This window comes from Lampetra fluviatilis, chromosome 59, assembly GCF_964198595.1.
Source record: "Lampetra fluviatilis chromosome 59, kcLamFluv1.1, whole genome shotgun sequence".
Lineage (NCBI taxonomy): Eukaryota > Metazoa > Chordata > Hyperoartia > Petromyzontiformes > Petromyzontidae > Lampetra > Lampetra fluviatilis.
This window is the reverse complement of record NC_136333.1, coordinates 4,658,159-4,664,158: the sequence shown is the minus strand read 5'-3', so window position 1 is coordinate 4,664,158 and position 6,000 is coordinate 4,658,159.

The window sequence follows — 6,000 nt, the reverse complement described above, 5'->3', positions numbered from 1 at the left end:
ATAAAAAGGCGTGACAGACGCGACTCGCTCTCTCCACCCGTGCATAAACCCACGCAAAGAGACAAAGATCCCCCGTGTAGCCCTAACAGATTGTTGGGGCAAATGCTGTTAGCGAGCGCCTATGAAGGCACGGTACGCGATGAAGGCACGGTACACGATGGGGGTGGGTGGCCAACACCACGCCCGACCGCCTTTGTCTCCCCAGTGGTGATGTTTGTACACACCACACCAGGTTCTCATTTTAGGCTGAGTTGACCGAAGGGGAGGCGCAAGACCGGTTCAGATGAAATCGTCACCGGTGTTGGCCGTGAGCAGGAATCGAACTCGGCTTGCCGGCTTCGTAGCGCAGCACGCTAACCGCTGCACCACCGCTCCCCACACACGCACGCACATTGGAGTCGGCCAGCCCTCTGGAGCTTCTCTCCGCTTTGATGATCAGGTTGTACCGCAAAGCATAACCCGATTAGCAAGTGTTGGCTACGTACGGTGCGAAAGAAGTCCAACGATTGAACAAAGTGTTATTAGCGATGTTGTCTGACGTTTCGCTCCACGCGCTGGGAGCTGCTTCCCCCTTCCCACCACAATATCGGCTTGTTGATGTTAACGATCTCGTTGCGTGTACGCAGAAAAGAGTGACATGATAGGGAGACCTCGCTCGATTTTGAGAAAGCACAATTTTACCGCTGTCCTCAACGTATCAAGTTCAAGTTAATTAATTAGGTATAGCCCTGTGAGCCATTCGGCTCTTGAATCGGGTGCAACCGCAACAAACAGAAAACAAAAACATGAACAAGAAAACATCTTAAAGTGACTATGCGCAAACAGAAAATCCAAGAAAAAACAGCAAAATATTGCAGAAAAACACCGTACACCAACGCTGTGTGCAAAAATCCCAGTGGGATGCAAGTCAAACAACAACAACCACAAGACAACTTAGATTAAGGCCATCAGTCTAACTCTGTACTACAACAAACAAACATGGCCAAACCAAAACACTTTTCGAAAATCACCAAAATAAAGCCATGAAAGCAATGAAACAGCGATCATCGAGTTGATGTTGTGTTTGCAGACCACGAGGTGAGGACTCGAGTGGCCAGGACAGAGGAGTCGCATTTGCAACAGCGGGTGGCTTGGGTCACTAAAAGTGACAATAATTAAAGGCACCACAAACAAAGCACCGCGGACATTCTAAGATATCGTTGGGTCACTGGAACAATTCTAGATTTGAAGCTTTCGTGACTGCAAGGATTCATACTGTTAGGTTTTTTCGGTAAAGTCACGTAGGTAAAAATAAATAATAATAAAATTAAAATTACAAATAGAACAATCCCCCGGATAGTTCGAGGACCATTGGTGAGATTTAATCATTTTTTTAAATGTTATTTTAACTCTTCTTTTTAATAGCTTTATATATGTTGGCTGTCTATATTCTTGGTTCTTTTGGTAAAGTCACGTAGAAGGGAAATAATAAAAATATTAATATAAAACAATAAAAATTCTCACGACGTTTTTTAAAATATTTAATATTAATATTATTAATATTCTTTTATTATTCCCCTTCTACGTGACTTTACCGAAAGAACCAAGAATATGAATCCCTGCAGTCACGAAAGCTTTAAATAAAAAATGTTGGCTGTCTCTTTACTTGTGATTCTAAAATGTGTTATTGTTCGTTTTAATGTTTGATTAGTAACGCTTAGTCGGTGTTTCTCTCCAGCTGTCTGGGTGCAAAGTGGGCTCGGTTTTTTTTGTCCCAATCCTGGCACCGGCTGGCGAAACAAACTTAATCATTGAATGGCAGCCACCCATTATGTTCACGATTCTCAAATTTCATAGAGAAATGGCAACCACAGCTTATGTTTAAGATTCTCAAACTTGATAAAGGAATGGCAGCCACGGCTTAAGCTCACAATGATTAACCAAACCAGTCGTTTGTTAATCAGTGAGCCATCTAGAAACAGATCGGCCCTGAAGAGTGAAACCACAAAATTTACAATTTTGTACATTTACAAATTTGTAAATGTTGTTTACCGCCATCCACTCTTCAACACACCGGTGGGCTAAAGCAGTGAACTATTTGTCTTTTGTCAACGTGACACTTTTTTTTGCTGATTGGCCGTGTCGGGTGATGGAGGGTTACGACACATTTATAAATACCGCGATCTAACCCAAAAACTTTATTGTGAATAATACTGGTCGCGAAAGCCTACGTGTTATTCTGAGTCCGTGTTTGTTGGAGGTCGAGGATTATGTGATCCAAGGCGCGGCGGCCGCGTGGTCTGCGCGTCGGTCGTGACGGCACAACATCGGCCGAACCGACTGGACCGCAAGCTTTTTCAAATATTTAACTTTCCCGTTGAGCCACAGGCAGTGTTTAAAATGAGCATTGCGATGTCGTAACGGCTGTGTGTTCACGTGCCCACTGATGTCTCTTTTCCACAGGTCTCTCTCTCTTATCTCTCGATCTCTGGTGTTGCTCTTTCATCTCACGAATCTGCATCTATCTCGTGCCTGTAGTTCTCTCTTTTTATCTCTCGCTATTGTTCATCTCACTTCTAAGGCCTTTCGCAGCATCAACCACAACCCCAGCATCAACCACAACTGCTACACCAACAACTGTTGCTCCAACCACAACTGCAGCACCAACAACTGTTGCTCCAACCACAACTGCTACACCAACAACTGTTGCTCCAACCACAACTGCTATACCAACAACTGTTGCTCCAACCACAACTGCAGCACCAACAACTGTTGCTCCAACAACAACTGCTGCACCAACAACTGTCGCTCCAACCACAACTGCTGCACAAACAACTGTTGCTCCAACAACAACTGCTACACCAACAACTGTTGCTCCAACCACAACTGCTATACCAACAACTGTTGCTCCAACCACAACTGCAGCACCAACAACTGTTGCTCCAACAACAACTGCTGCACCAACAACTGTCGCTCCAACCACAACTGCTGCACAAACAACTGTTGCTCCAACAACAACTGCTACACCAACAACTGTTGATCCAACCACAACTGCAGCACCAACAACTGTTGCTCCAACAACAACTGCTGCACTAACAACTGTTGCTCCAACAACAACTGCTGCACCAACAACTGTTGCTCCAACCACAACTGCAGCACCAACAACTGTTGCTCCAACAACAACTGCTGCACCAACAACTGTTGCTCCAACCACAACTGCTGCACCAACAACTGTTGCTCCAACAACAACTGCTGCACCAACAACTGTTGCTCCAACCACAACTGCTGCACCAACAACTGTTGCTCCAACAACAACTGCTGCACCAACAACTGTTGCTCCAACCACAACTGCAGCACCAACAACCGTCGCTCCCTCCAGGCCGCATCTCGCCCACTGGCCGCCAGCCTGAAGAACCCTGCATGAAGAAACTCGGCGCATGCGGGACTTACGATGTCCAAGATGCCTGACCGGCGTGGAAGAGTAGGCCAAATACCCTTGGGGGGGGGGGGCTATCAAGTGCTCGCTCTCGTGGAATTCCCTTCCGCTAGCAGCGACGTGAGCAGGACATTGCAGGGCTGCACCTTCATATGTTACAATACCGAGTACATTACACGCGTTACATAACTGCCTGGGACACTTGCAGAAACGGGGAGCATTTGTTTAAACATTGCATACGGAGCAATAGAAAGTTACTGGCCAATTCTGGACAAGAGTGAACACAAACCAGACGCCCTCTGATTGTTATCGAGAGCGGCCCGTTTCTTTTTGCGAGCAACTTTGCATTGAACGATTAATAATTTGGACAAAGACAAAGATCCCCTGTATAGCCTTAGCAGACTTTTTGGGCAAGTGCTGATAGTGAATGGCATGAAGAAGGCCGGAACGGCGCACGAGGAGGTGGGTGGCCAACACCACGCCTGGCCGCCTTTGTCTTCCCAGTGGCGATGTTTACTCACTGCACCGCGTACTCATTTGAGGCTGAGTCAACCTAGGGAAGGAAAAGGCGCAGGAACCGGTTCGGATAATCGTCACTGGTATTCAAGGCCGTAATTATTTGGGGGGGGGGGGGATGTCCCCCCCCCCCCCCCAATATTCAAATATGCCCCCCAATATATTGCTATGAAATAGATTTCTGTTTATATGATTGTGGTTATGGTTTGTACTTTATTAATCCCTAATCTCTGCCATTACATACAATGAAACAAAAAAAATGTAAAAAAGAAAAAACAGAGCAATGTAATACACTATTAGACATTATTGTAAAAAATAAATAAAAAGTCCATCCTATGTGTTAGCGAATTTTTTTTATATTTTAAGCAGGAAATTCGTTTTCAAATTTAGATTTTTTTTTCTGGGGGGGGGGGACCCCCATACCCCCTGGAAGATTTGGTCCCCCCCAATGTTGAGTCCATGGCTACGGCCTTGCTGGTATTGGCCGTAAGCAGGAATTGAACTCGGGTCACTGGGTTCGTAGCGCAGCGCGCTAACCGCTACCCCACCGCTCCTCACGTTCGCAAAAAAAAACAGGACGAAGAACGATGCACACGCATGGATTGTGTAACACTTACCGACACGCTCTTGGGGGCCGTACATAAATGACGTCACGCGATTTTTGACGATTTTTTACCGCCCCCCCCCCTCGTCACACGGCGTTACAAAAAGTCAGACCCCCCCCCCTCAGATATGACGTCACAAAGCTCTGCCCCCCCCAAAACCATATTTCCATTTTTTTAATAAAACATGCTTCAAATCGCTTTCAACTATTGTCATTGTAGTGCGTATTTAATGTGGCGCTGCACTCTGATGTTGTAGGAGAAAACATTCATTAAAACGTCTATTTAATTAAGTAGAACGCGTTGTCTATATTTATTTAAAGTTGCGCATTTTGATGTGACGTCACATTTTTCACCCCCCCCCCTCGTCACACATCGTTACAAATGTCTGACCCCCCCCCCCGTCCAAAATCGCGTGACGTCATTTATGGACGACCCTTTACAACTCGCACACTGAAGTTTCGGCTCTTATCGGATCATCTTTACGAGGGTTAGAATGACCCCCCTCCCCGCCTTCCCAAGCAACATTACGGATGCATAGAGCTGACACGTAAACGCATTCGACCAAAGTTAGAAAGCGTTAAAACCTGCTGAGCGAACGTCCAAAAAAGTGTTTTCTGGGTTAGATCTCGTTAATATAAATGTGTCGTTAAACCCGCCACCACCCGACACAGCGACCAGTGCACTGAACGGCTCTGTTTTTGCACGAGCGACTGATCTATCCCACATCTTACGCTTGATCCAAGGCCGTAATTATAATAAATATTGGGGGGGGGGACACATCCCCCCCCCCCAATATTCAAATATGCTCAAAATGTCCCCCCTAAATTTATTGCTATAAAATAGATTCTTGTTCATATGATTGTGGTTATGGTTGTACTTTATTCATTCCTAATCTCTGACATTACATACAATGACACAAGAAAAGGTTAAACAGAAAAAAAACAGAGCAATGTAATACAATACACTATTAGACATTATTGTAAAAAATAAATAATAGGCAAAAGAGCTGCTGATAACAGAGGATTATATATAATCCTGTTTCTTGCTGTGGTTGTCCCACCTGATGACGGACGTTTGTGCTGTGTCCGAAACGTCGTGATTTAATTTATTTTATTTTCTTTACCTACGTGACTTTACCGAAAGAACCAAAGAGTATGGATCCTTGCAGTCACGAAAACTTCTAATCTAGAGTTAATATAATACCTCGTCACAGAGGCGTTGTTTCTCTGTGTGTCTCTGTGTGTGTCTCTCTGCGTGTGTCTCTCTCTCTCTGTGTGTCACTCTCTCTATGTGTGTCTCTCTGTGTATCTCTCTCTCTATGTGTCTCTCTCTGTGTGTCTCTCTCTCTCTGTGTCTCTGTGTTTGTCTCTCTCTCTCTATGTGTCTCTCTCTGTGTGTCTCTCTCCGTGTCTGTGTGTGTCTCTCTCCCTGTGTATGTGTCTCTCTCCGAGCTTTCATTTACAT